Source organism: Dendropsophus ebraccatus, chromosome 10 (assembly GCF_027789765.1).
Source record: "Dendropsophus ebraccatus isolate aDenEbr1 chromosome 10, aDenEbr1.pat, whole genome shotgun sequence".
Taxonomy (NCBI): domain Eukaryota; kingdom Metazoa; phylum Chordata; class Amphibia; order Anura; family Hylidae; genus Dendropsophus; species Dendropsophus ebraccatus.
In genome coordinates, this window is record NC_091463.1 from 56,232,556 (window position 1) to 56,247,772 (window position 15,217).

A 15,217-nucleotide genomic window follows, 5' to 3' on the forward strand; every position below is an offset into this window, starting at 1 on the left:
ATATCTCCCATTGGGGTCTGTAATACTCTCAACCACAGAGAAGGAAACTGAATTTCGAATCGCTATTGCTACACCTCGGGCTTTGGATTTAAAGGAAGCATGAATTATTGTTGGGTAGGATGGATGGTGGAGTCTATGCGTGTCTTTACTCATTAAATGGGTTTCAACCAAGCACAAGACGTCAGCATCCATCTTTTTTGCTTCTGCCCACAGGAAAGAGCGGCGTTGGGGGGAGTTAAGGCCTCTCACATTGTAGGAGACAACTTTAAGTACCATAATGGAGACTCACAGTTAGAAGGAGGAAAGCAGATGTTAATGAACAATGTAGAGAGGCCCAACTCCGAGAACCACAGGAACCGCCTGGCACACTTAGGATAAAGAGGGTTGTAGTAGGGATGCCTGCAACAAAACAACAAACAGAAAACCACAAAACAAACATAGAACCAAGATAAACAGAATACATCACCCGAGGATTCCCTAGTAGGACGGGTGGAAGAAAAGAAAAGGGAAAACAAAAGGGAACTGGGGCACCAAAGTCTGGTTAGGATGTACCACAAAAACTGTCCAAGGAACTCAAGTTAGATAGTCCTGATCATGGAGCGTTGGATCGGTCTTGCTGGTCGGAAGGTGGAGAGCGACGGTCACGTCTTTTGGTGGAAGAACGCTGCTGGCGGTCAGGTGAGGGAGCTGAAGAGACGGTTAGGTCCCATGAATCTAGTAGACGATGAGCTTCGTCCATGTTGTGGACTATGAAGGTTTTGCCATCCCTGCTGATCAGAAGCTTATTCGGAAAGCCCCATTTATACAACAGTTTCTCCTCTCTGAGAGTGCGGGTTGCCGGGCCCAAAGAGCGGCGCCATTGGAGGGTAGCAGAGGAGAAATCTGCATATACTGCAATCTGTTTGTATTTGTCCGGGACAGAGTTTTTATTCCTGGTGGCAGACATGAACGCCTCCTTCACGTGGAAGAAATGAAAGCGAGCCAGAGTGTCTCTGGAGGTGTCTGGAGGCAAATGCTTAGGTCGTGGGACTCTGTGTGCCCGGTCAATGACAAGCTCCCTGTTCGGGCAGTCAGGGAGCACATCCTTAATAAAACGCTGGAGGAAATGCATCAGTTCGTTGGGCATGACAGACTCTGGTATTCCCCGGAATTTCACATTATTCCGGCGGGATCTGTCTTCTAGGTCAGTTAGCTTGCCCCTCAGGTATGCCACTTCATCTGCCAGTTCATAATGCGAGTCAATAAGCTTATTGTGGGAGCCCACTAGATTTTTCAGCTTATTGTCATGGCGATCTAATGTGGCTGCCATGGTTGTAACTGCAGCTTTAATAGGAGCAATTGATGACTGGTAACTATTGTGCAGGTCCAACAGGGTAGACATCATGCGTCTCATGCCAGAGTTGGTAGCTGGTGAATCGTCATCAGGGAATCCTGCCAAGTATGCAGATGGGTCTAGCCCTGTAACAGGTGGTGATGCAGAAGCTGCCCCTGGGTGTTGAGGGGCATTGTGAGCTGGATTGCCACTTTCTGGGGAAGGAGGGAGGGAAGCAGATTCATCCTCCTCTCTGTGCCCATGGCATGCAGAAGTGCCTTCTTTATCTGAGGAGTGACCCATAAATGTTTGATCATCCCCGCTGTCAGACTGTAAGTGGGACAAGCGTTCATACCTGTTCGATAATGGCAGGTTTGTGGAGGCAGCCGCTGCATATGAGCGCAGCGGCGCAGGCTTGCTGTGCTCTGTGTACTTGCCTAAAATGGCGGCGGCGCCATCTTGTGAGGCCGCCGGCGGAAAGAAGTCCGTCATTCTGAGGGTCACCGGGTCCCCTTTGGTCTCTTTCTGCATCCCGTTATGCTCACCGAGCTTCTCCGGTTCCGAGACTATGCTTGGTTGCCCGTTTGCTTCAGTGCCAGCTTTAATCTCGTCGCTGCAGGACGGAGCTCACTGACTATGCGGCCATCCGGCTCAGCGCGCAAACCACGCCCCTTGGAGTACTCACTTTAAGGGCCTTCTACTTTCTACATGCTTTCAGGTGAAATAAGTCACTGTTTAGCAGGCAGGATCAATCAGGATGGTAGAGGCGGTAGTAGTGGGTGGTTTTCCATCAAATTCAATTTACATTTGCCTTCTCTTAGATACCCTTTAAATGATTTATAGTGTGAACATTCAAATTCCAGGGTCTCTTAAAAAGACTGTATTATTATCAGTTCTCCTATAACTCCCAGGATTTTTGGAGGGTTCACTTCAACAATGGGCCTCAATTTCAGTTTTTACATGGTTTCCATGAGAACCACACCCCTTTATGTGTAGAACATGTCTGACCACATCACTCACACAAACACACAATGACAGTTAGCGTGATTTAAAGGAGTGCATGAAAATGTTTATTTTGCTTAAAATTTGGCTTTTTGTCCATGATAATGTAAAGGAAAGAAGGTTTCCTGGTGTTTTTTTTAAGTTTACATAGCGGTTATATTGTGTTTGGAATGTATTGTTGAGAGGCTGTGATAGTGGAGTAATGCAGTGACTTTGGTGTGTTAGATGCACCCAGGCATGCTTCCCCTAGTGTCCCAGATGCATTCCAGAGGTGTTGGCATCATTTCCACGGGTGTCATTGTGGACTTGGTGACCTCTAAGTGGCCGAATTTTGGTTTCCAATAAACAAGCATTTTTTCCCATAGACTTTAATAAGATGCGATATTTGATTGAATTTCGAATTTTCAAATATTTCACTACTTGCTCATCTCTATTATTGATTACTGTATTGGTTGGAAAAAGCAGATCCTTCTAATACCTGCTATGAATTTGGAAATCCTTGTATGATGGACCATACCATATCCAAACACAATGAGGCCTATACCAGAACACACACCTATATGTCGCATGGCATTTGGACAGGTTGCCAATGTATTTGTGAAGCGTATTAAATATTAATGATTTAAATGGGGCCTTACACATATATGCACACTACATAGGTATACTATATATACTACATATACCTATGCATATCAAGCTTAATGCAAAGATATATACAAATATAAATGCTTTGCATACACACATTCACGACATACCCATGGACATACACTACATATAACAGGAGAACATTATCTAGCACATAGGGGGAGATTTATCAAACATGGTGTAAAGTGAAACTGGCTCAGTTGCCCCTAGCAACCAATCAGATTCCACTTTTCATTCCTCACAGACTCTTTGGAAAATGAATGGGGGAATCTGATTGGTTGCTAGGGGCAGCTTAGCCAGTTTCACTTTACACCATGATAAATCTCCCTCATAGTCTCTGGATACCAAAGTATTATTCAGGTCTAATCACTACTTGTTTAGCCAAATAGTACTTTAACCCCACTTATGTCCCATGCTCATCATATGGCAACATCATTGCAGGACTTCCTGAACTGATGAGCAACAGAATCTGTCAGCACCTGGAACAGTTCCAAGGTGCTGACATAGTGAAGGTGTCTGACCCCTTTTGTACATGGTACCTGCCTTAAGGGCATCCATGCAGCAGATCTACAGTCTTTACAGACCCACTGTAACCAGGAGTCAAAGAGGAGTAGTGGCTAGGCGTTTGTGCCACATTTCGGCATGCCTCCCCACTACTTCCTTCTCCCTCTTTTTTCTTCATATTTACCACTGGCCGTCATTCTGCTCCCTACTGCCGTCATCTTGTTGCACGCATGTGTCTTTGCTGGCAATGGCCGTGCGCTCCTGGTGACGAGGATCGTGTATGCACCATACAGCGGAAAAACCCTACTTCTGATCATTTTGAAATGGCTAACTTTACTATAAGTCTCTTCAAGGTGCAGCACAGAAACTACAAAGACTTTGTTCACAAGGTATAGGTTTTAGCTTGAGAAGTTGCCTTCCGGGAGTTTTCCTGTTAAGATACATAGGATCACTGCTTTTAGCAGGTAGACCAAGGTTGAAAAGAATCTTAGGTTTTTGCAAAGTCTCTATACAGGGTGACTCGACTAGTTTGAAAGTTAAAGGGGTTATCCAGCGCTACAAAAACATGGCCACTTTCTTCCAGAGACAGCACCACTCTTATCTTCAGCATGGGCAGGGTTTTGCTGCTCAGTTCTATTGAAGTGAATAAAGCTTAATTGCAAACCGCACCTGAACTGGAGACAAGAGTCGTGTTGTCTTTGAAAGAAAGTGGTCATGTTTTTGTAGCACTGGATAACCCCTTTAAGCGACCAGGTGGACTACCTGAAGGGGACCGACCCAATTAGTGCAGTACTCTGCTGTAGGGGGTTCTAACCACTTTGGAGTCTGTGGCACATACTTGAAAGAATAACCTGTACTTGCGGCTATGACATTCCATCTAATGCTGGGTGAGGACACGGAGTGGCACGTCCAGTAGTACAGGCCCCAGTACTGGGAAAACCAGTTGTTGGTATAAGCCTTAGAATCAGGCAAGTTGCAGTGGGGTAAGTCGGTGAATAGGCTCTTTTCCAATCCGCTGTCTGGTAACTGAAGCTCACTGTAGAATCCAGAGCTCGAACAAGTTGAGTAACCCCCTCAGCATGGATAGGCCTTTACCCCTTGTTGGAGTTAGCTGCACCCAAGGTGTTACATACATCATTAACTGTTTACATTGCCCTTCAGCATTTGCTTACAATGGTAGAAAAACAGATAGTTACCAAAATTCTGTAACGACCTACATACACATATATACCAAGCAGTGGCACATGGGTTCTGAATGGAATCCTTGAATGCTATTGTGTCCCCATCTTGGACGTCTACCTGCACTCCCCCTCCTGTGGGTTTTTCCCGGTCCTGATGATCCTTTGTGAGTCAAATCTCTGCATGCTTCTACCCACCGCCAGTGGTGACGACCCGAGGGATATCTGCGGTTCCTGTCCGTGTGAAACTCTTCACTTACAGTAGAGTTGTGCCTGTTCTTTGCACAACTTCTCAAGGTGAGTGTGTCTATGTAGCATATTGATAGGTCACACCACCCCATAGCTTTGTTGCACCAGGAGGCACCCCTCTCCTTGTTTTTTACATGGGTTCTGGGACACTGCATAACTACTACAATTTTCCTCTTACACTTTGCTTGTTACTGAGAGATGACTTATGTTGTTGCTCATAGAAGCCATCATACTTTCTATATGGGCCTACCACATGGAAATCCAAATGTCAGGGTCCGGGCCGCGCGCTCGGCTCCTGGCTCTGCTGGGGCACGCGGCCGGACTCTGAGCAGAGCCGCCGGCGTCCCTGGTAACGTGCAGGGCCGGTTGCTGGGGGCGCGCCGCCGGCGTCCCTAGCAGCCGGCCCACGGTCATTATTGTTACGGCCGACCGCGCTGCGGTGCGCGCGGCCAGGCTCAGGAGACGCCGACGGCGTCCTTAGTGCAGGGCTGGTTGCTAGGGGCGCGTCGGCGGCGTCCCTGGCAGTCAGCCTGCTTGGTACGCCCACAATACTAGCCGCGGCTGGGCTCATTCCCCCCAGCTGAGCGGCGTTAGGGATAGGTGACTGACAGCAGATTGCTCCAGTCAATTCATCTCTCTGTGTTAGCCTGGAGTCTCGGCTCCAATTGTGTTCAGGGGGCAGAGACTCCAGGCTGTATAAGTTCCTTCCCCTGTGTCTCAGTCCTTGCCTGCGATAGAGCCTAGTACCCCTAGTGTTTTCTTGACCTTGCTATTCTCATTACCTGACCTTCTGCTTGTATTACTGACTACCCTTTGGACTCCTGTTTTTGTACCTCGCCGCTCGACTGTTACTGACCCGGAATCCTGACCTCTCTCTCATTGTGTGTGTCTGTCTTGTCTGTTTCGTGTTGCACCTTAGTAAGTACAGGGACTGCCGTCCAGTTGTCCGTTTGCCATCTAGGGCATCTGAGGCAAATAGGTAGGACCAGTGGGCGGGTGTCAGCTTCAGGGCTCACCTGTCTGTGTGTCTTCCTGTCCTTCCTGACACCAAACATGGGTTAACTATTGTGATTTGTTCCAGTCCCAACTGTCTCTGCCAAACTGTTGTTTTGTTGTTTGCTGGATTTGCTTCTAAAATACTTCCATCATGCTTCTCCTCTAAGGATGGTTACACAGTTCTCTGTTGCTCTATTTACTTTCAGGTCAGTGGATTTCTACAATGTTTGACCAACATTGTAACACGGACCCTTCTACAATTACTTAGAGCAGCCCTTCTGTAAACTGATAGATTTAGCAGATTGCCAGTCTAGAGCTGGCCATGTCACAAGACATGGAACGGGCCATGAGCAGACCAGATAATTTTACATTCTTTCCACAATCGGCACTATAATAAGCTATTAGCTCATGACAAATTACACATTTTGGCCTTACGGTAATGTGTGATGGAATCTCTTCCCAATTTGATCTCCTCACTTTACTGACCAAGGAAAAGTTGGCATTTAGTGTGAATCCAAGAGCCCATTATATGATCGCTTAACTAGTCTTTGATGGAACTTCATGGTCTTGTCTCTATTAACTAGTACTAAATGTTAATGGAGGTTGTCCCACATCAGTCTTTTTTCCAAAAGCCCAGTACAGTCAAAACATCTAAGTAGACTGAGACCCAAGTAAAGTTATTATCTCTAGTTCATGACACAGTGATTCATGATCCAGTTTGCTCATAAAGCACATTGGTCATCCTGTTTGTCAAAGACAAGACTGCTTTCTCCCTTGGAGACACGGCATTTCTAGAAGCTCCCTGCACCTCCTCTCATGCTACACGAAAGGTAGTTATTCTGTGGCAATAGGACTAGTCCACCATGAAGAAAACATAGTAAATATCCCACAGTAAATAATGTTTAAAGGGGTATTCCATATTATTTTAAAAGCACATTGCATCCTGCTGGGGCTGTAAACTAACAGATTACCGCATACTCACCTCACCCAGCAGTCAGTTTTGCCCCAGTTTCTGTTTTTTGTTTATCAGATACTTTGTATTATTGTATTTGTTTATTTCAAACAGAATCAGCATTACATTCCAGAAGGTAATTTACCCTCCCTCTCTCCTCTTCCTTCCAACCTGTCTCGTCACAGTAACAAATTCCTGCTTGGTCCAATATAGAGCTATCAGTCTATAAGCATTGGATAACCGTTCACCAACTGCTGTCCTACCAACTATTCCAAGTGGAACACAAATTTTATCTTATTCAAAACTTCAACCCAAAAGTGATCCACCACCAAATAACACCATATCATATGTAACATTTCAAATGGATTTTGATCACATTTTGGACATTTACAGTCCAGACGGGCTCCTGTATGTTTCAAAACGATCCGAGTTTGAAATAGTCAATGGAGAGTATATAGCAGATATCCTATGACCCACTCTTATGTCGGTAAAGATACTGATTCTACAATAGAGGAGCACCTTTCCAGGGTCACAGGGCCAATATCTATCTCCCACCTATATAATCTTACAGGTAGAGAAGCCTTTAGGAGCAGTTTATAAACTGTTTAAGGAGAAGTCTTTATTTGTATTAAAGTATTGTATTTCCCACCAAAAAATCTTACAAATTACCAATATACACTTATTACGGGAAATCCCTATAAAGTGCTTTTTTCCCTGCACTTACTACTGCATCAAGGCTTCACTTCCTAGATTAAATAGTGATGTCACGACCCGACTCCCAGAGCTGTGCGGGCTGTGGCTGCTGGAGAGGATGATGGCAGGAGGACACTGAGAGACACAGGGCACTGGAGGGACACTGAGCATCCCCCTGCCATCATCCTCTCCAGCAGCCACAGCCCGCACAGCTCTAGGAGTAAGCTCTGCCCACTCAGCTACTGATGTACCAAAGACAGCTTAGTGACTGGCTTTAAGTGTGCAGCTTAGTGACTGGCTTTAAGGTATTGAAAACCTCTTCAACAGAGCAGGGGCAGCACATCATCAGGATAACCAAACAGAGACAACAAAGAGGAATGGGGTGCCAGCACTGGACCGGGTAAGGTGAGTATATGTTAGTTTGCTATTTTATAGCCCTAGTTTGCTATTTTATAGCCCTAGCAGGCTACAGTATGTTTTCCCCCAAAGTAATTCAGAATACGCTTTTATAAAATAATTTACAATACACATCTAGTTCCAATTCTATAGTCTTACACAATATCATTGTTTTTTTTCTGTATCTTTTCTGTGCTCATTCAACTGAAGCTGTCACAGAGCAGTGCATAGTGCCACAAGCAGATCAGAAACTCAGAAAGGAGTCATGTCACTAGGGAAGATAAGCAAGTGACATGGACAATTGTTCAGCCAATCGGAGCTGAGCAAGCTAAGTCACCTGACAAGGCAGGGGAGGGGGAGGCTGGTGTAACAGGAGCTAGAGCAGCCCTCCTGCTGATGACTCATCGTCACAAGAAGAATCTGAGAGAAGAGCTTGGTGACGTCAGTAATTAGGTCTGTGTGAGTTTCTTACACTTCATGCTGGGGGGTGGAGGGGGGAAAAGACAGGGAAGGGAGGCAGATAGGTGATTGAAGCATATTACAGAGTTATATAACTTTGTAATGTGCTTCAATTACTGGGAAAAAGTTTTTCATGGCACTTGTCCTTTAACCCCTAGACGACCCTGGACGTAGGGTTACGTCATGGAAGTCTGTCCCCAGACGACCCATGACGTAACCTTACGTCCTGGGTGTTTCTCCCGCTATGAAGCGTGCTCCGGAGCGGAGCGCGCTTCATAGCAGGTGGGGGCCGGCTGCAATCAGCAGCCGAGACCTCACCAGTAATGACACACTGCAGCGATCGCGCTGCCGTGTGTCATTAACCCCTTAAACGCCGCGACCGCGGCGTTTAAGTGTAAGTGACAGGGGGAGTCCCCTGTCACTTACCGATCGGGACCCCCGCAGTGTGACTGCGGGGGTCCCGATCGTTGAAACGGACTGCCGGAGGTCTCTCACCTGCCTCCGTGCGGTCCGATCGGCGATCTGCTACACTGAGCCTGCACAGGCAGGCTCAATGAGCAGATCGCCGATAACACTCATCAATGCTATGCCTATGGCATAGCAATGATCAGTGTATAAATCAAAGTACTGTATGTAAAAGTCCCCCAAAGGGACTTCAAAAGTGTAAAAAAAAAAGTTCAAAACACTAACACACAACCCCAAAGCCCCTCCCCCAATAAAAGTCTAAATCACCCCCCTTTCCCATTATATAAATAAAACATATAAAAATAAATAAATAGATAAACATATAATATACCGTAGCGTGCGTAATTGTCCGATCTATTAAAATATAACAAGCGTCATTGTGATCGGTAAACGGCGTAGACGAAAAGAGGGGAAAAAGTGCGCAGATTACCGATTTTATGTTACATTATATATTTAAAAAAATCTATAAAAAGTGATCAAAACGTCCGATCTTCACAAATATGGTATTAATAAAAACTAGAGATCATGGCGGAAAAAATGACACCCCATACAGCCCCGTAGGTGAAAAAATAAAACCGTTATAAGCGTCACAATAGGCCCATTTTATTAATATTTAATTGCCAAAAAAAAGGATTTCATAAAAAAATACATATATAACATTAGAGAATCTGTGTAACCTGCATATGGTTGTGTTCGGACTGACCTATAGAATAATAATGTCATGTCGCTGTTACCATATAGTGCATTACGTAGACACAGGAACCCCCCAAACGTTACCATATTGCATTCTTATTTACGATTTCACCTATTTATATCTTCATAAATAATATATTTGGGATTCCATCATACATGTTATGGTAAAATGAATGACGCCATTACAAAGTACAACTATTTCTGTAAAAAACAAGCACTTACATGGCTTGTAGATAGAAAACTGAGAGTGCTAGAGCTCTTAGAAGGGGAGCAGGTAAAAACGAAAACACTAAGATCAAAATTTGCGCGGTCCACTGGGTCATTTTGGGCCTGGTCCTCAAAGGGTTAAGTGACTATTTATGTGGTGATCTTTTTCAGCCAATGAAATAATAGCACATGTATGCGGTAATGTATTTTAAACTTTTTTGAAAGATTGTTTCCATATACGCAATTCCAGACAGAGTTCATTAATGCTCATAATTATTATTTTTTATATGTGTGGCCAATGGACATCTAACACATTTCCTCTACAAAGTGCAATTCAATGAAATAAGCACTGACACTGGCCACTAACACAGTCCCATTTTGTAGACACTTCCTCATTTTTGTAACACCCTCTTTAGGCTGAGTTTACACTGCATTTGGGCTCTACACCTGTCAACAATGCATACCACTAAATATTAGAGCTTTTAAGTTCTGAAAAAAAAAGTATGTTTGTGGAGAAATGTAGTCACTACTAGATTACATTCGGTCCATTAACGGGAAACTATCAGCAGATTAAAAAAAGTCTTACCTGCTAATATGTCTCTTTTGTGCGGGGATTGCTGAGGATGAAGGCATGTCTCTTATCTTCATCCTCAGCGCCATTCCCATGCAGTTAGTAGTTAGATCCTTATGCTAATTGGGCGGTTTGGAGAACTGGGGGTGGGGCTACTGCCCCCAGAGCACCAATCTGCCCTCAGCTGGCCCCCCTCTTGTAATGAAAATAAACGGGTTGGCTGGCGCCTGATTAGTATAAGGATCTAACAGCTAACTCCATGGAAACCGTGCAGAGGATGAAGGTAAGGAACTTACCTTCATACTTAACATCCTGTGCACAAAAGGCACACAATATAAGGTTAGATTTGTCTAACCTGCTGATAGTTTCCTTTCAAACTCAGTAGGCCTGCTGTGAAATTTTTGCCAGTATTCCTAAGTATACTTTTGACATATTACCCAGATTCAATCCTGATAAGTCCCATAGCACATAGGTTGCGGAGGATTAAGGTAATTTTCTTACCTTGATCTTCAGACCCATTTTCAGGGAAATCTTGACTTTATTCACTATGTAAATAAGTTAGTTTAGTGCACTGGATGAGTGAATATAAATATTCATGAAGAGGGATAGGGAGGTGGGCAGGTCAGTTCACTGAGGGCTGTAGTACACTCCCAGTGCCCTGAACCGCCTAATAAATATATTAATAAACTATTGCAGGAAAATAACACTAAGGATACAGGTAAAAAAAATACTTTTTCTTTAAATCACCTCTTTATAATATCTTTATAATTGAAACCAGATGTTCCTATTGTTATTGGCAACATTTATTTGTTGTTCCACCGTAGTGTGGAGGCAAGAAAACCGATAGTTCATTTATTCGTTTTTGTTTTTTTTTGCTAGCCCTTCTTTTCTTAAATCCGTTGTCTACATTATTACTTTATATAATTTTAATTTATATATATATACCAGTTGATATATCCATGTTATCTTCTCGGATCCTTGTCACCTGATGTGCCTTCTATGTAAATGCTCTCTGTGTCTTTATTCTGTCTTTATTATCTGGTTTAATAAAAAAGATTTAACAAAAAAAAAAAATTTTTTTTTCCTTAGCATCCCCTGATCTAGATTTTTCTAACCTTCTTTTAGTTTCCATTTAACTATTGTACTGACTGGGACAGTAGAAGCAGAGCCATCTGATCATTAGAGCATCGATTCCTGGTGCCCTCTCTATCCGGTGGCTGCAGTGCTCATGCAAGTGCTGCAACTCCTATAATGTTCACCTGCATCATTGGGCTATTAGTAGTGGCAGTACAAGCTACTGCATTACTTGCACCAGTACACCGCATACCTTACATGTGTCATAAGCTTAGTGCCAATCTAAAATTCTTAGAAACAGGAAGCAACAAGCCAGCTCTACATTGTTAAATTTTAAAACTGACTAGAGACAAACCACTAAATCCAGGTAATTCATGTTATAAAATGTCCAATGTTATAAAATAAATTCACTTTCGGCCCCCGAATAAATAATCACAATAACGTCTGGTGAAATAGCAATACAGTACTTCCCTGCACAACTGGCTCAAAAGCAGGTGGAGGGTACGTTCTCTTCCATATAAATTACACATATTTTCTTTTCCGAGGCAGATATTGCACAAACAATAAAGACTGTAGTTGGTCTCAGAAGCTTTGTCGGCATCATGTTGTGATTGTGTTTTGACTGATGTCATCGGTGAAACAGAAACTGAGGTTATAAATGACTATACTACAAAATATAGAGACAATAAATATAATAGTCCTTTCCCCTTGTTCATGTATCAGATGTGAAGCCTGCATGTTTTTGGTTATTCTAATGCAACAGTGCCACCTAGCAGGGTGTTCCAGGTACAATGAATTGCTATTCGTACATCACTCTCAAAATCTCATATGTCACATATAGGCTATGTTCACATAATGACAGACGTTTATAACAGCAAACAACATCTGTTATTTCAAAACAACGGACGCTATTTGCCGTTAAACGACGCCCGTCCACTAAAAATGCCCATCATTATGACGGTGTGTGAACATAGCCATAATATGGTGTATATTTCCTATTTACCAACAACAATTTTTAACTAATATGTAAATATTTATATAATCTCAATACTGATGTAACAATGTATCATCACATGTAGCAATGTGTTTAGACTCAAAGCAAGCTTTTAGGCCAGATTATATTAATTTAGGTCCTGTATAACTATTATTATGAATTATAACTATTTAGCGTTGATATAGTTTCTACCCTTTGAAAAAGCATGGGCCAAACGCACATCACGTGGCTCAATTCTACATGGTGCTTTATGAATTACCGATGAAGAGGCAACTTCAGCACTGAAACATTGTATTATTGTCACCAAAAATATTTTGAAAAGTTAGACCGGTAAAGTGTAACATAACTTTCCTTGGAAGGCGATGTCAGGAAAATGCAGACTGCACCTATGTCCGTTTAACTATATAGTGTTGGCATAGTACCTAGCTATGTATAGAGGATGAATTTCCAATAGTCCTTGTCTCCACAGAGCTCATAATCCAGCGGTATACATAGAAAGCTGCTGGGTCATATGTCCTGTGTGAGCTATAGCAAAGACACTTTGCTTTGATGGAAAGTCTAGCTACAGTTCTGCAAAATCTCACCCACAGTCTCAAGCCAATTTACAAGTAAGCTTGTTAACAACCATTCATACACCCCATTCACTTGTTATATCTGAAGCCATGCAATTCCCTACAGTGTTATGATAGAGTCACTGCCTTTTGTAGAACAAACTGTCTTCTATAAGGGGGCTGCTTGTAATGCAGTTCTTGGCTGCAGATGGAGCTTCAGTATAAGAAAGTAGTTCTATAACAACTGTCCGCCGCAGTTTCTTATGTCTTCTTATGTGTAGAATAAACTTTTATAGCTATAGAGCTATAGCTATACCATTTCATGTTATGAAAGTGAAAACAGACATTATGTTGTTGCCACTTTCCAGTACACTGCGCTACATACTGTAGTAGCTCAGCAGCCTTGCCTGTGCACATATTTTACAAGTACAGTATGTTAGCAAATCAACAACATGCAGAACAAGTCGATCATAGCATCAAGTCATGAATTCTGCGCAGCATACAAGTGTTATGTTGTGGTAGTTTTATACACTGACTGACACTTTGTGACTGTTAGGAAATATTAAAACATTAAATCATTTTCCGCCAGCCAAGTGCACACCCCCGCAGCACATTTGCAATTCCAAATAAAGCATAATTTGTAAAAAAATAAATAAAATAATTCTGCACAGTTTTCTCTTTCATTATAGCCAAAAGCCTAAACATTGGATAATCATACTCTGTCAATGTATCTGACAATCTAGGTGTGTTCAAGCAAACCTTCAAGCTATTCAATGTCACTCGGAATTGCAATTTAACCCCTTCCATTCTGCACTGCGAGTAAGTGTGTCTCACAGAGTACAATGGTGATCTGTGCTGGATCTTCTAATCCACACCGCAGGCCTCCTTTACATAGTAAAAAAAAGTGAATCAAAACAGTGACGACTCGCTGAGCTCCGCGAAATGAAACCAATGTGTTGCTACTAGATCTCTCCCCTATAGAATTTTATGGTGAAATGTATCTCCAACACTTTGCAGAATGTATTTAAATAACCCCCAATTCGGTACTGATACAGGGTGGCTTATCACATCACTGTAAAATGCGATTCAGAAAAAAGGGATCTTATAAAGTATAAACTTTATAAAGAAGGATTTTCTTCCAACGCTGGAAAATATAAAAACTTTATTGGAGAGAACTTGATACACTGTATTCCACAACGTCTACGCAGAAAAATACAATGCATTCTTTTAGTATAATAACCATGTGTTCCAAACTAGATGCAGCCTTCCTAGCAAGAGAATTCTTAAAATTAAATTAAATGTATTCTCCCATCCTATGTGAAGACTATGGCTATATTCCTTTTCGTTTCATTGCAGAATTACATGTATATGTTGAGATTGATGCAACACATACTTTGTATACATTCCCTGCAGCAGCATGTGACAGATAACTCACCTTCCTAGGCAGTGTCACTGTTTGGTGTAGGTCTTTCCTAGATGATTTTGTATGAAATAATCCAGTGTCCAGTATCTCTGTTGCAAAGTGTAGTCCTGTGCTTCAGTGTGGAGCTCCTTGGCTGTCCCTGGGGAAGTCAGTTGCAGGCAGAGTGTGTAGAGAGGGAGGGCAGAGCCTGTATCTGACTGATTTATTGCCAGAGCTGGGGTACCTGCCTCCCCTTACTCCTCCTCCCTCTGCCCCACCTCTCTTTTTTCTCATTCTTCCTCTCTCTGTTGCTGCTGGACACCTGCCACTCCATGTAGGTGTAGATGTTCAGCCACCCAGAGCACATAAGGGTTGCAGAGATTTTATTCCCATATTTCTTTTTTTGAGCTCCCGCACAATAGTTCTGGTTGTAATCACCATGACAAGTACATAGAAGTACATATATTATGATCCGCATGACAAACCTCCATAAAGCAAACCTTTCACGTGATTTCTGGTGCCCTATCTGAAAATTCATTAAAGAAAAGGCAAATTATATGATATATAGGTTTATATGATTTGGAAACAAGATTTTTAATTAAAATGCAAAGTACAGTATATGACCTTGCTATCTCTCTTAAGAATCCCAGAATCTTAAGAGTTTATTCTGCTAAACCCATATATTACTGAGCTTGGCATCCCCCCTCCTAAAAGGCTCACTTTAAAGGGTTTTTCTGAGCAAACCATACTGATGAACGATCCAACACCCTGTCAGGTTTTTTCTTAACCCAATAAACCCTTGTCACCGCTGAACCATGAAGCAGATTCTGGATACCCGATGGTTGCTAGCCGCTCCCAGCAGCCTCCATTAATA

The 15,217-nt window shown here is 42.8% G+C and overlaps 1 protein-coding gene across 3 annotated transcripts in view; it reads right to left on the reverse strand.

Annotated features, from left to right (window-relative positions):
- The window catches only part of CHRDL1 (chordin like 1), a 79,478-nt gene extending 64,948 nt beyond the window's left edge, over positions 1–14,530 (reverse strand). For all 3 annotated transcript variants that reach the window (XM_069942695.1, XM_069942694.1, XM_069942693.1), the window contains exon 1: positions 14,377–14,530. The gene's annotated coding sequence lies outside the window, so the exon portion shown is untranslated. The remainder of the gene's footprint in view (positions 1–14,376) is intronic.
- Between the last annotated feature and the right edge of the window lie 687 nt (positions 14,531–15,217).